The sequence below is a fragment of the Chiloscyllium plagiosum genome, chromosome 14 (assembly GCF_004010195.1).
Source record: "Chiloscyllium plagiosum isolate BGI_BamShark_2017 chromosome 14, ASM401019v2, whole genome shotgun sequence".
NCBI lineage: Eukaryota > Metazoa > Chordata > Chondrichthyes > Orectolobiformes > Hemiscylliidae > Chiloscyllium > Chiloscyllium plagiosum.
The window spans coordinates 20,287,131-20,302,529 of NC_057723.1; the positions used below are offsets into that span (position 1 = coordinate 20,287,131).

Genomic DNA, 15,399 nt, shown 5'->3' on the forward strand with positions numbered 1-15,399 from the left:
AAAACACAAAATACTTCAAAGTTGTACCATAGATTCAATTTTTTTAATGCTTTTGGATATGGTACTAATATTTCCACTTGTGCATTCGTTTTTATTGAACTATACAAATGGACAAATTTCTTGTTCTAAATTCATTTTGTGAAAAACCATACATTGTGCACACAAGTTGAATGATAATGGAGAAGATTGTAATGTGCTGAACATTAATTGTTTTTGTTTTGTATTTCATCTTCCCTTTTGATGCCAAAACTCAGAACTATTATAATTTAAGCAGCTAGTAGTCAAGATGATTGTCTCCATGGATGCTACCTGACCTGCTGTGATCTCCAGCATTTTTTGTTTTCAGTTTAGTTTTTACAGCTTTGATGAAGTATGTTAGTCAGTTGACTTTAATTCTACTGGGGGTTCTCACTTAATAACCTCTGAGATTGGGTGTTTATTTTACATTTTAATTTGCTGTGCATATTAGTGCTACTTATAGCTCTACAAGACCCTGGCGAGACCAAACTTGGAATTTTGTGTCCAGTTCTGGTCACCCTATTATAGGAAAGATACAGAGGCTTTGGACAGGGTGCAAAGAAGGTTTGCCAGGATGCTGCCTGGACTGGAGGGCTTGTCTTATGAACAGAAGTTGACTAAGCTCAGACTTTTCTTGCTGGAGAGAAGGAGGAAGAGAGGTGACCTGATCGAGGTATACAAGGTAATGAGAGGCATGGATAGAGTAAATGGCCAGAGTCTTTTTCCCAGGGCAGGATTGACTGGCACGAGGGGTCATAGCTTTAAGATATTAGGAGGAAGGTATAGAGGAGACGTCAGAGGTAGGTTCTTTACACAGAGAGTTATGAATGCATGGAATGTGTTGCCAGCGGTGGTGGTAGAAACAGAGTTATTAGGGACACTTAAGCGACTGTTGGACATTCACATGAACAGCAATGAATTGAGGGGTGTGTAGATTAGGTTATTTTATTTCAGATTAGGAATAATCCTCGGCACAAGGGCCGAAGGGCCTGTTCTTTGCTGTACTTTTTTATGTTCTATGTGCTGATCATACAAAAAATGAAATTTTATACACAGTGGTGCTATTGAAGTGAACTAGAACATTTTACTCATTCTCCTAAAATTGTTTCAGGCAATTAATGAGTCTAACATATTGACATAGTGATGACCTTTTTTTAACATTTTTACATTATTTAACAGGATACTATACAAATTTATTGAGGATTTATTTAATTTATACACTATTGCTAATTTCTCACTTATTTGAAATTGGAGTTGAAAACCTAGGATGATTAGTAAGGTTAAATGAAGAACCAAGTGGAAGCAGGCTAAATTACATTGTCAGAAACTTTGAGTGAAAATTGCTTCATATACGTGCAGTAAAGACTTTGCTTCTAAGCACTGGATGGAGCAAAGATTACGTGGATAAAAAGAGAGTATGGCCTGGAACATGAGGGACAGATCATCAGAACTTAGACAACTGGCAGAGTTTTAGTACCACTGACATGTTAAGTACATTAATTGAAGAACAATACATGTACAGATTTTGCATTGTCAAGTAAATGTTCTCTGATTTGTGCTGGCTCCTACAAGATCTGCAGCAAAGGAGAAGCATCCAGCGAACCTGAAAGAATAAAAGAGCAAATGCCCGCTGTACTGATTCTATACACTACACTGCTGGTTGTGTTTTTTCTTTCTTTTTAAAATCAATGATTCCTTGTTCACTCTGACTAATACAGAATATTGAGCCTTATGTGATAATTGGAGATCTCATATCATGTTTGATAGCGCTCCTTTTTCTGAGTCAGAAGCTCTGAGTTTGAGACCCATGTTGGGACTAGTGTCCGTGGAAGGTGTGCTTACAATGTGATCAAACAGATTGATTGTCAATGTGTATATCCTTCCAATACGTCTAGTAGGCTGGAAGAATGGAGTTTCTTGGACAGCCATCCTGAAAGAGATGATGGCAGAGCTCTGTATTTACAAATTTTTGGCCAATGTTTTGCAAATCACTAGTGATTTTGTCCCAAGTTATGGTCTTTAGAAGTTTCCTTATCAATGACATTAAGTTCATTGACTCCCACAAACATAGATCAATCTAATGACCTAACGTTTGGAAATGTGATGGTCTTCTTTTGAGGGTTACATTGCCTTTCTGTAAAACAGCTGACGGACTAGGATATATGCAAGGACAATGCAGAATTGTGGCTCAGGTTGTAATCCAGAGATTGCCTATGAATTTTTTTCCCTTTTTAGCTCCTAGCTGCTTATACTTTTTCAGAAGAACTTCCTTTCTGGGCCTAGCTATGTTCTTGATAACTATGTAGACCGTTAGAAATGGTTCTTCACCAGTCCAGAGCTGATGTCTTAAACTGTTGCACAGGGCAGGTAACAAGCTTCAGGAATGCTTCAAAATGAACAACCTCAGAAATCTGATGGCCTCCCTCCTACACTAGTTCTCCAGCCACACATTCAATTGATCAATCCACCTGTTCTTGTGTTCACTCGCATGTAAAATCTCACTTGGAATAATCCCAAGATTACCACTGCTGAGGTCTTGCTTTTTAATTTTCTTTCTAACATCTGAAATCTACTTTCAGGACCTCATCCCTCCTCTTACCTACGTTGATAACAATGTGGATCATGACTTCTGGCTAATTGCCCTCTCCGCTAGAAGGATAGCGACATGGTGGCTCAGTGGTTAACACTGTTGCCTCACAGTGCCAGAGACCCAGCTTCAATTCCAGCCTCAGGCGACTGTCTGTGTGGAGTTTGCACATTCTCCCTATGTTCGTGTGGGTTTCATCTGTGTGCTCCAGTTTCTTCCCATGGTCCAAAGATGTGCAGGTTAGGTGGATTGGCCATGCTAAATTGCCCATGGCGTCAAGGGATGTGCAGGTTAGATGGGTTAGCCACAGGAAAATGCAGGGATAGGGTAGGGGATGCATCTGGATGCGATACTGTTTGGTGGGTCGGTATGGACTCACTTGGCTGAATGGCCTGCTTCCACAGTATAGGGATTCTGCGCTTCAAAGAATTTCCTGCAGTTCATGGCATCCTTGACAATGGGACCAGGGAGCAACACGTCATCCTGGAGTCATGTTGACTGCCACAGAAATGCTTGCCTATTCTCCTTACTATGGAATCCCCTATAGCGAATACTTTCATTTTCTTTCTTTCTTCCATGTACAGCTGAGTTTCCCACGGTGCAGTGGGCTTGGCTGTGGCTCCACTCTCCTGAGGAACCAGCACCCTCAGCAATACAGATTAGCAAACATGACAGACTCAGGTGGCTCCTGCACTATCTGTCTAGTTTTCTTAAACTTCATAGTAGCCACTCATACTTATCCGTCTGCATGCTTTTCATTTATTGTGTGACCGCGTACATATACGTGCTGTCCATGTAGCCCTTTGCCTCTCGGATACACAACGGTGACTCTGGCCACTTTTCAAGATCCAAAAGTCAGAATTATTATTCATAAAGAGCTTGGAACAGATTATTACTTCATTTATGATCCTGGATCAGACTGCCACATTTGTTATGATCTGGAAACGGACTAGTCACACTTCTTAAAATTTAAAGTAGACAAAATTTCAAATCCTAAGTCCTTGGAATAAAACCACAAGATTCCATGATTTTAAAATGAAAAAAAAACTTTGTTTACTACACAAAGTCAGAAAACTGTCTTAAAAATATATATCTTATACTTCAACGTCTAGAATTAACAAAAGCAGATTGTGAATTAAGTAAACAAACTGTAGTCAAACATACTGCATTGCATGTTGAATGACAGATTCAACTCGCAAATTTGTCAGCAACCCACAGAGTTGTAAATAGTCACCCACTCTTAAAATCTCATTAACACTCTCTTTCCCATTTCAATTCTTTACAACTGAAGACCCAGTCTCTGACGTTCCCTCAGAAGCTGCTCTGACACAGACGACCACATCTTCCACTTGTTCAGTCTCTTCACCTGAGACTGTTTTTTTCTTGGAATCCAGGGCTGCACTTTGTCACTGATTCTGGGCACACTCCAGGTCTTTAGCCGCATTGAACAGAGCACTACCTTTAAAAAGAGTTACCTTTGTCCTAAAGTCCAGTTGCAGAGTCAATGCCATCCACTTTCTAAGATTCTAAAAATGTCTTCTGAGCCTCAACAGCACCGAATGGTTCCCTGGGCTTTCCTTGAACCTTGGCTGCACCTGGTATTTTCTAAGGCTTCTCTGAGCCCTGACTGTCCAGTGGTGCTGATTGTAGCTGTATTCATTATGGGGATTCTTTGACTAATCGCTTTCATAGTTGTCTTTGTCCTTCTGTGGCACGGGACTCTCTTTTTTATAGTGCTATAGTAAGTCCTGTGGTGTTAGTTTACTTAGAGTCAAGCGGCCACCTCCTTCAACTATGAATGGAAGCTCAAATGGAGCAAGTCTTTGAATCTTTATTCTACAAGGTGCATACACTTGTATGATTCATCATTAGATTGATTGGATTTACACTAGTTTTTATAACCTTGCATATTACATGAAAAATTTTATTTCTGTACCTGTGTGTATGAGTTTATATTGCAAACTAGCAAAATGCTACAGTACATACTTTCAAAAAGCCAATGATTTTAAAAAAACTCTACTTCTGAGACAATCTACTTTGATCAAAGGTTTAATGAAGATATGTGTCCATAGCCCATAACAATAATCCAGGACTTGGTACAGAATATTTCCCAGTCTCTGTACAGTGTCTAGTCTGTTGTTTGTACAGTTAACTTCAGATGGTTTTTAAAAAAAATCATTTCATGCCAGTTTCTTGTCTGAAGCTGAGAATTTGCAATCTGCCAAGATCCATCGTCAACAATAAATTATCTCAGAACATGCCTGATTTTACAACATATGAGCTTAAATGGGAATGCAAGATTAAATGCAGCGTACCTAAGTGGTAGATTGAAACTTTGGGTTTCGATACCTATCCAGATCATCAAGTGTTTTTAATACGATTAGTAGGCTGGGTAACTTGAGGAAGCCTCTTTAGTTTAGGTTCATATACTGTTTATTTGCTGTATTTGTTTGTCAGATGTGTCTGCTGGCTTGCCCTCGATCGTCCTTATTAACTAACTTTTTTAACAATGTTGATTTCTGTTGATGCAAAAAAAAGACTTTATTTTTTTCTGCTCTGAATTGGGGTAGAATGAAAATTTGACAGCAATACACAATGGTGCTGGAGCCTGTGTACTGGCTGTTGCCTCTGGTCCTAACTCTGGTGGGAGTTCCAAGGGCAGGGAAAGAACAGGGTGCGGTTGGGAAAATAAAAGGCACCTCATGAATTGGATATATTGAAGTCATTACAAGGTTGTTTTCTAACCATTTGAGATTTCCATTTGCGTGGGTGACTGTTAATGGTCTCCAACACATTGCGATTGACAGGTTGGTCTTACCAGAAGCTATAGAGCTGGAGAAGACTACATACTTTTAACAAGCTTTGACAGCTTGTTGAACAATGTTTCAGTTTGGTCCAGATGGCCTATTATTGCAAGGTTAAGTAAGTTTTTTTTAATGCCAAAAAGTGAGAAATATATTTGGAACTGTGTGTGAAGCCAGCATATTACAATATTGGAAACGTAAGTTATTCATCATGTCCATGCAAATTCTCTGAAAGAGCCGCTTAGCTAGATCTGCTCCTCTGCTCATTTTCTATGGACCTGCAGTTTTTCTTTCTCAGCTGTTTATCTAATAGGTCTGTGCAGGGCGTGGGAAAAGTTACAGGAAAGCTGCTGCACCCCACAACCAATATCTAAGCAACGCAAACTGACAAGCGACCCCAAGGAAAAAAAATTAACCACAGACCATGTGACATCTTTATGTCTCCACATGTGAAAACAGGCAGCAACATTCTGGATCTTCCAGAGGCACGGGATCAAGATGTTAACCAGTGCGAATATACGTCAAGGCCAGAGTGATGCCAAAAACTACAAGGTGAAGCGACAATAATGAGTGATGAACCTGGACCACCTAAAAAGAAAGCAAAAATGTAAAGCTTCCTTGGAATGAGGAAATAAATTTCTGCTCACAATTTTAAACAATGACTGTTTGTCTTGTATGTCACAAAAGTATTTTGATAAGCAAGATGAATATTTGGAATAGCACCACAGTGTTGCACAGTGAATTCAAAGATGTTATTCAAGGGAAGACTATATTTCAGAGAAAGAGAGCTGACAAGATGAAGGCTATTTTCAAAGCTCAGTAAGCAGGCTGCAGGCTGCGCTCGCTTCAGCAGCACATATACTAAAATTGGAACGATACAGAGAAGATTGGCATGGTCCCTGCACAAGGCTGACATGCAAATTCATGAATTATATTCATTTTTTTTGTCTACTTTTTCTAAACCAACAGCAAAAGGGAAAGCCTATACTAAAGCATAATTTCGCCTTTGCCATCTTCTGGTGAAATACAAATCATTCACAGATGGTGAAGTAATTTGAGAAGCAATGACTCTGTTTAAAGAATTTAAGAACAAAGAAAAGATAATGGCAATTCAGAGCATCTCACTTGTTATTCCACAGTAGCGACACAAGTGAATCTTTGTCCAAAGACATCTTTCAGCAACGACAGCAGGATCTGAAGGACAACTTTGCACTGCAATTCGACGAACCTATTGATTTGATTGACACAATCCAGCTCATTGCTTTTGTGTGAATGGGTTTCAAGGATGTAACAACTAAAGAGAATCTTCTAGCCCTTTTGCCCCTTAATGAGAGAGCAGGGGATGCGGAGATCTATAGCAAATTCAAATGGTACTTGCAAAAAAATTCCAGTGAAGAGATTGGTTTCCATCACAACTGATGGTGCACCAATCATGCTACTTGCAAATGAGAGCTTCGTTACATTTTGCAGAAATGATTCTGATTTCCCCTTTTTGTTTCAACTATCATGGCGTAGTTCCCCAAAAAGCACTAGTGAGTAGAATTGTTGACTTTCTAAAGGAATTAAAGTTGTCGCTAAGAATGTGAATTTGATTCAGGCAAGAGCCCTTCAGCACCACTTGTTTAAAGGTTTATTCGATGAACTCACTGCTACCTGTGGTGAACTAATACTCCATGCTGATGTGACGTGCTTGAGCCGAGGGAAGTCCTGCAGAGATTTTAGATATGCCTGAAACCATTACTTTTCTTTAATCGAGGAATGAAGTGCACTGAACTGTCACACAATGCATGGTTGTTTGACTTTAAGTTTCTCACAGACATAATGTCAAAACAGATGAACTGTGAACTTCAAAGAAAGGACATATACTTGGCACAAATGATCAGTGCTGTGAATATATTCAAATTGTAACTGTGTCTGTGGTCCTCCCAATTTAAAAAAAAAAGTGCTGCTTCACCTCCCAAATCTGAAGGAAATACCTGCGGGGGAAAACAATGAGCAATAAAATGGTTTCACCCAGAAAACCTCTGTGTATACCTGAGGAAAACAGCAGAGGAATTCAACAGACAATATCAAGAATTGGTTAGAATGCAACAAATCATCACATTTATCTCAAGTCCATTTCTTCAAGTAGACATTGTGGGTTGGCTACTGAGTTCCATCAGGTGTTTAATTTACAAAACAGTGGAGTTGACGTAGAGATGACTACTATGCACAATAGTACTGAACTGAAAGTCAATCAAAGGACAGCGATTCTGTGGACTCTTAAATAGAGAAAAATATCCATTCCTGCCATCTTATGCTACTGAAGTAAAAGCTTACTTTAGCTCCATACACTTCAGCAAGACAGCACTCTTCCAAATTAAGGTAATCAACTCCTCTAAGTATGGCATCTGTTTCAAAGTTACCTATTTGCTGATTATATATGACGAGCAGGTCTCATACCAAACTCACATTTTAAGGCCTTGGCAGAAAATGTGTTGTCACAGGTGTCACACTTCAACTGGTTTTTCTATATTTTCTTCGGAATAAATCCTACGTTGCACTTAAATTTAAAAATTGATCCTGTGCTTAAAAAAGGGTGGGCCACTTATCTAGATGGTAATGGTTCCACATTTGAAAGATGGTGCCTGAGGTGAGTTGTTGCAATGCATCTTATAGATGATGTAATGCTGCTACTCTGCATTGGTGGTGGAGAGAGTTAAGTGTTTGTGGTTTTGATGTCAATTAAGCTTTACCCTGAATGGTGTCAAAAATGTAGAGTGTTGTTGGAGCTGCACACTTTGGTCAAGTGGGCAGTATTTCTTCACAATCCTGACTTGAGCCTTGTAGATGGTCGGCAGGTCTCGTCGACCCAAACCTGATTAGTGCCCAGATCTTTTAGCTGTTGGACATGGACTGCTTTAGTATCTGAAGAGTTGTGAACAGTGCTGAACGTTGGCAATCATTAGCGAACATTCCCATTTCTGACCTTATCATGGAGGGTTGCCCATTGACAACAAAGCAGCTGAAGATGATTAGGCCTGCAACAGTACCCTAAGAAATTCTCACATTGATGTCCTGGAGCTGCAATGGCTGACCTGCTACAGCTGCAACCACTTTCCTTTGTACTAGGTATGACTTCAACCAGTGAAGATTTCACCCCCTTTGATTCTAGTTTTGCTCAGATTTGTTGTTGTCACACTCAGTCAAATGTGGCCTTGATGTCAAGGGCAATCGTTCTCACTCCCCTCTGTATTTCAGACTGAAGCTATCATTTTAAGTTTATTTAATCCATGGAATTAAATATCTTGAGCATTTTTAACTGTTCTCTCTGAAGTACCTCATTTCAGGTTGGAGATGGTTGTATTATTTCCATCTCCCTTGAAACTGACAATCAACCTCACTGCTGCATTATGCTTTGGCGTTCAGATGGTCCATTTCTATGTGCATTATTCCCAGTGCAATTTGATCATTTCCCTTCAAATTGATCCATGAGCACTGCTTTGATCACTGATACCTCACACTTTTTAACATTGAACAGTATAGGTTAGTATGTTTCTGACTGAGAGCAGAGGTATCAGATGCATAGATACCTCTAGGCTCTGGAAAAGTTCTCTAGACTGTGGAAAAGTTCTCTAGGCTCTGGAAAGTCCCATTTGGTTTGGAAATTGTGAATATACTGCCTCCTATTTCAAGAAAGTAGAGAGACATAAGGAAACCCCAAGCCCATTAGCCTTGCATATTGTCATCGGGAGAATGCTAGAATCCATTATTTGGAAATAGTAATTAGACATTTAGCATATTTTAATATAATTAAGCAGTCAGTACAGTTCTGTGAAAGGGAAATTGTATTTGACATGTATTTAAGGGGGTAATAATTAAGCTAGATAAAAGGGGGCTATTATATATATTTTAATTCATTAAGAAGCCATTTCACAAAGATAAGATGGTGTTGGGTGTATTGTTAGCATAGATAGAAGATTGGTTAATGATCAGGAATCAAGCTCTGTCATTTTCAGATTGGCAAACTCTACCTAGTGAAGTTCCATAGGGATCAACCTTGCGACTTCAACTATTTACCATCTAAGTTAATTACTTGGATGAAGGGACTGTATTGTCAACAAACTTGGCTGCAATATAAAGTTAGGAAGGGTAACAAGTTGTGTGGAGGAACAAAATGCGAAGTGGTATGGATAGTTTCTGAGTTGGCAGAAATTTGGTAGCTGGAATACAGTGGGGGTGGGAGGGGGGGAGTGGAAAGTTATCCACTTCAGCAAGAAGTATAGGAAAACTGGTATCATTTAAATGGTATGACAGTACTGTGTCTTTTATGAGATGTGTTCTGTCCTGTCTCTCTTTTAGAGGGGTTTTATCAGCATTATGCTGAAATGTCTCCTTCAAAAGGCAGGTGGGAAACAGCTTTCACCATTTCCCTAGGTGTTTATTTTAAAATGAGGCAAAAGAATTGTGAGTGGGCAAGATCTGGGCTCATTTAGATGCAGGAAGTCTTTTTGGTTTTGCTTTCAGTTAGTTGAGATGGTTTCTGCTTGCTGCTGAAGCCAAAAGCTTGAGTCCTCTGCTGCTAGACAACGAGGCCCCCTCTCAAAAAATCAACAGGGGCAGATTGTTTCTTTGTCTTTGGACTGGAGAGAGACAGCACATGAGAATCATAACTGTTTTGCCGTATTGCATTTTTGCCAAAGCATATGTTTATGGATGCTGCCTATATTGAAACAGTTGATGATTAGTAGTCGAATAATACATAACCTTTTTAAGTACTTCAACAGAGTACAATTATGCTGCTTCTTCTTTTGTACTTTAGCTATGTGATAAGAATAAAGTCTGTTTTGATTAAAGCTTAATGGTGCACCAATCGAATCATATCTGGAACACAGAGCTTACACTTGCCTTTAAAAATATAGAAAAGTTAGGATCTAGGCTATCTCCATAATATTCTTTAGGGATCTGGTCTAGTCCATAACAATAAAGAGAGATTGCAGCATGATCCAGTGCAGAGTAAATCTTCGTGTTCTTGCGTGTGAATCTCAAACAGTATGCAGGTACAACAATTAATTAGGAAGGCAAATGGATGTAGGCCTTTATTGCGAGGTAAATGTTATTTTAAAGATATCAACTTTTGCTCCAACTGTATAAGGAATTGGTAAGATCACATCTAGTGTTGTGTTTACATTTTAATCCTCTATTAAATGAAGAAATATGGTTTTTGAGGGCAGTTCAGAAAGGCTTACTAGGTTGATAATTCTGGGATGAAGGTATTGTCTTATAGAGTCATAGAGATGTACAACACGGCAACAGACCCTTAGATGCAACTTGTCCATGCTGACCAGGTATCCTAACCTAATCTAGTCCCATTTGCCAGCGCTTGGCCCATATCCCTCTAAACCCTTCCTATTGCTATACCCATCCAGAATGCCTTTTAAATGCTGTAATTGTATCACCACTTCCTCTGGCAGCTCATTTCATACATGCACCACCCTCTGTGTAGAAAGGTTGCCCCTTAGGTCCCTTTTATATCTTTCCCCACTTCACCTGAAACCTATGCTTTCTAGTTCTTGACTCTCCCACCCCAGAGAAAATACTTGTTCAATTTATCCTTTCCATGCTCCTTGTGATTTTATAGACCTCTATAAGATCACCTCTCAGCCTCTGACACTCCAGGGAATATAGTCGTGGTCTATTGAGCCTCTCTCTACAGCTCAAATCCTTCAATCCTGACAACATCCTTGTAAGTCTTTTCTGACCCCTTTCAAGTTTCACAACATGCTTCCAATAGGAAGGAGACCAGAATTGCGCACAATATTTCAAAAGTGGCCTAACCAATGTCCTGTACAGCCCCAACATGACCTCCCAATTCCTATATTCAGTACTCTGACCAATAAAAGATAGCATACCAAACACTATCTTCTCTATCCTATCTATCTGCAACTTAGTTTCAAGGAACTATGAACCTGCACACCAAGATCTCTTTGTTCAGCAACAGTCCCCAGGACCTTACCATTAAGTGTATAAGCCCTGCTCTGATTTGCTTTTCCAAAATGCAGCACTTCTAAATTAAACTCCATCTGCCATTCCTCAGCCCATTGACCCATCTGATCAAGATCCCATTGTGCTCTGAGGTAACTTTCTTTGCTGTCCACAACACCTCCAATTTTGGTGTCATCTGCAGACTTGCTAACTATACCTCCTATGTTCACATCCAAATCATTTATATAAATGACTCAGCACCAATTCTTGTGGCACACTACTGGCCACAGACGTCCAGTCTGAAAAGCAACCCTTCACCACCACCCTTTGTCTTCTACCTTTGAGCCAGTTCTGTATCCAAACGGCTGGTTCTCCCTGTATTCCATGAGAACTAACCTTGCTAACCAGTCTACCATTGTTGAATGCCTTACTGAAGTCCATATAGATCATGTTTACCGCTCTGCTGTCATCAATCCTCTTTGTTACTTAAAAAAATTCAATTAAGTTTGTGAGACACGATTTCTTATGCACAAAGCCATGCCGGCTATCCCTAATCAGTCCTTGCCTTTCCAAATACATGTAAGTCCTGCCCCTCAGGATTCCCTCCAACAACTTGCCACCACTGATGTCAAGCTCACCAGTCTTATGAGGAAAGGATGAGCCTGTTTTTATTAGCGTTGAGGGGAATGAGATTACTTCAGCATTAAAGAGTCTCAGGAGCTTAATGGGTTAGATGTTGGGAGGATGTTTCCTCTCATGGAGGAATCTTGAACTTGAGAGCTAAGTTTCACAATAAGGGTTCTCTCTTTAAGACTGAGATGTTGAGGAAATTGGTTCCTCTGAGAGGGTTGTTAATCTTTAAAGTTCTCTTTCCTAGATGACATTGAAGGCATTGTGTACATTTATTGCTGAGTTAAATAGTTTTTTGATCTATATAAGGGAGTCAAGTCAAGTATTATGGGAGATGGCAGTGAAATGGAGTTAAGATCCAAAATCTTATTAAATTGGCTTAACAGTCTCAAGGAGCCAAATGATCTACTCTGTTTTTATTTCTTATTTTCTAGATGCGATTTCCTTTAATATCATCTTCTGTTGTACAGCTGTGGTTTCTCTTATTTAGTATCTACATCTAAACATAACCAGACAATCTGGTAGTGCCAACCTTTTCTGTACCCATTTGGCTATTTGAGAGGAGCCCTAAAGGCAAAACACTGGCTGTCCCAGTAACAGGAACAAAATAGCGCAGAAAGTATTTTGTATTAATTTCCTCATCTCAGTATTCAAGTGACATCATCCTCAGGCCATCTGTCATTGACTTGTTAATACCGTCAAGTTCTTCCTATTCTACTCTTCCACAAGCTCCTTGTTGTTAGACTATGTTAATTGTTGGGAAGATTGATCTTTGGTTTCCCACTTTATCCTTGTTTGCTTTCCATTTTCCTCTGCTCAGCATCAACTATTTTCCTTCCCTAACGCAAGATGTGTTGGAATGACTTTGTCATATGTGCTGAAGAAAGGTAATTGTTGCTGCTTTTATTCATATTAATCTAGGTTAGTCATGAAACCCTTGCAAATGAAAACTTTTATCACTTTTGCCCCACCATATACCATGTGCAGTTCATAATTTCTTGTCTTTTAATTCAAATTATCTAGAAAGTCAGATTTGTTTTGAGCACAAAGTGCCTTCTGTGCTTTATATTGCTTCATTCAATTTGCCATAAAAGCTTAAAAAAAGACGTTAAAATATGTTTGTCTTAATCTGTTTTACTCAAGTACTTCAAGTCAAATTGCATGAATGTTGTGTTTTTTTTCAGAAGAAAATATTGCTTTTACTCATTTTATGCTATTTTCGATGCAAATTGCATTCTCAATTCTTGTTCTATGATTGAGTGTGACTCATACTCTAAAACTTCTAGATTAACCACATGTCTACCTGAAATTAAATGGTGATGGTTAAGTGTTATTAAGACACACATCTGAATATTTCTGTGTCAACATATCTTCATATCTGTCTGTCTCTCTGTCCCACTGTCCCACCTCCTAAGATTATCAGAATGAAATTCTGTGCTGACACAACTTGAAGTTGGAGTGCACTTTTTAATTATTTTATGGCTTTTTAATAGTTTATCTGTGCTTTAAGTGTACTTATTTTGTGTACTCCAGACAAATAGAAGTTATTTCTTAATTAATCATTTCTTTACTAACAGTGCTTAAACCTCTTTTTGAAATCATTTTGCATTAATTCAGAGGACTATGCACATGGTAGTAACATTCTCCAGTTTAATGAAACTATTTGTAGTAAATAACTGTGCTTTCCTTAACTGTTTGCACTTACTCATGTTCTACTGTAATAGGATTGATAGGCATCTCTGCACCTTGGCTACCTCTCGCTACCTAAAGCTCTTGAATTGTGCCTTTTTAAGAAATAATAGAGATGTACAGTAACAAAACAGAATGATGATAATGCAGAGATATTTATAAAAGTAATAAATGCTTTACTGAGGATTTAGTGCTATAACTGCTTAACGTAGCACCCAATATAAGATGGTGCAATGCCCAAAATGTATTCTACAATTGCCAAGCAACTTTTGTCAAATGAAGAACTTTTTGTTATTAGAAATAACATTTAAATTACATAATTTCTTATTTTTTTGGTTATGTATCTGTCTTTGCTGCCTTAAAACAAATGTTTGGCTGGTTCCTTCATGCCTTTATCTGGGTTCATTCTTGAAGGAGCTCGACTAAAATTTAGTTAAATGGTGTACATGTTTGATGTGAGTGTTAATTTATTAATCTAACACCTGAGCCAGATAAATTTGCAGTATTCCAGGGGACTGGCTCATTAAGGAAATTTGTAATTGGTAGCCAGGTTTCTTATCCAATTGACTCCAGATAACCTTGAAGGCCATATTTCATTAGATTTTATATCAGCAAGAAGTAGAGAACACTGAAATCTCTTTGATTTTAGCTGGTTAAATTGAATTCATACAATCAGTTTGACTTTTAATAACTTGCATTCAAGTTGTCTGTACTGAAACAAATGAAACATGTGTGTCCTTGAAGAAATCATGCACTTTACTTTCAGGTAAACAGAAATGCTACCTTAAATTAAAACAGGAATGCTGGTCAGCAGGTCTGGCAACATCTTGTGGAGAGAGAAGAATAATGCTTCAAGTTTGTGACATTTCATCAGAACTGGAAAAAAATTAGAGCTGTAATAGCTTTTTAAGATACAATGGGCAAGTCAGCAATTGGGAATTCTGTGGTGTTCGGTTCTTTTCCGGGGTTTCACACACGAGATGCAATTCGTGCACATCAACTTCTGCAAACAGTTAAAATTTATTAAAGCTTGTCCAAGCTAGGTGACCCCCTTTGATACTCTTCACATGCAAAGTCTAGTCAGAAGAGAGGTCCCAAACAAAGAAAAAGCATCCCCTTCAGTTGGCAATGCTTTCAGATGCTCTGGCCACTCCCCCACAGTCACATCCCACTCAAGACAACCCCCAGTCACTCCCTCGCATGTTACACCAGGTACAATGGTAGAATGAACATAGAGCATAGAACAATACAGCACAGAACAGGCCCTTCGGCCCACGATGTTGTGCCGAACATTTGTCCTAGCTTAAGCACCTATCCATGTACCTATCCAATTGCCACTTAAAAGTCACCAATGATTCTGACTCTGCCACTCCCACAGGCAGCGCATTCCATGCCCCCACCACTCTCTGGGTAAAGAACCCACCCCTGACATCTCCCCTATACCTTCCACCCTTCACCGTAAATTTATGTCCCCTTGTAACACTCGGTTGTGCCCGGGGAAAAAGTTTCTGACTGTCTACTCTACCTATTCCTCTGATCATCTTATAAACCTCTATCAAGTCACCCCTCATCCTTCGCCATTCCAATGAGAAAAGGCCTAGCACTCTCAACCTATCCTCGTACGACCTATTCTCCATTCCAGGCAACATCCTGGTAAATCTTCTCTGCAACCTCTCCAAAGCTCCCACATCTTTCCTAAAGTGAGGC

At 39.2% G+C, this 15,399-nt stretch overlaps 1 protein-coding gene and 1 non-coding gene across 2 annotated transcripts in view; both read left to right on the forward strand.

Moving 5' to 3' along the window:
* Positions 1-15,399, forward strand: part of LOC122556531 (protein KIBRA-like) — a 143,776-nt gene that overhangs the window by 20,208 nt on the left and 108,169 nt on the right. The gene's annotated exons all lie outside the window — the stretch shown is intronic.
* On the forward strand, positions 6,247-6,353 carry LOC122557002. The gene has a single exon (XR_006313730.1). It is a non-coding gene; the product is annotated as a U6 spliceosomal RNA (small nuclear RNA).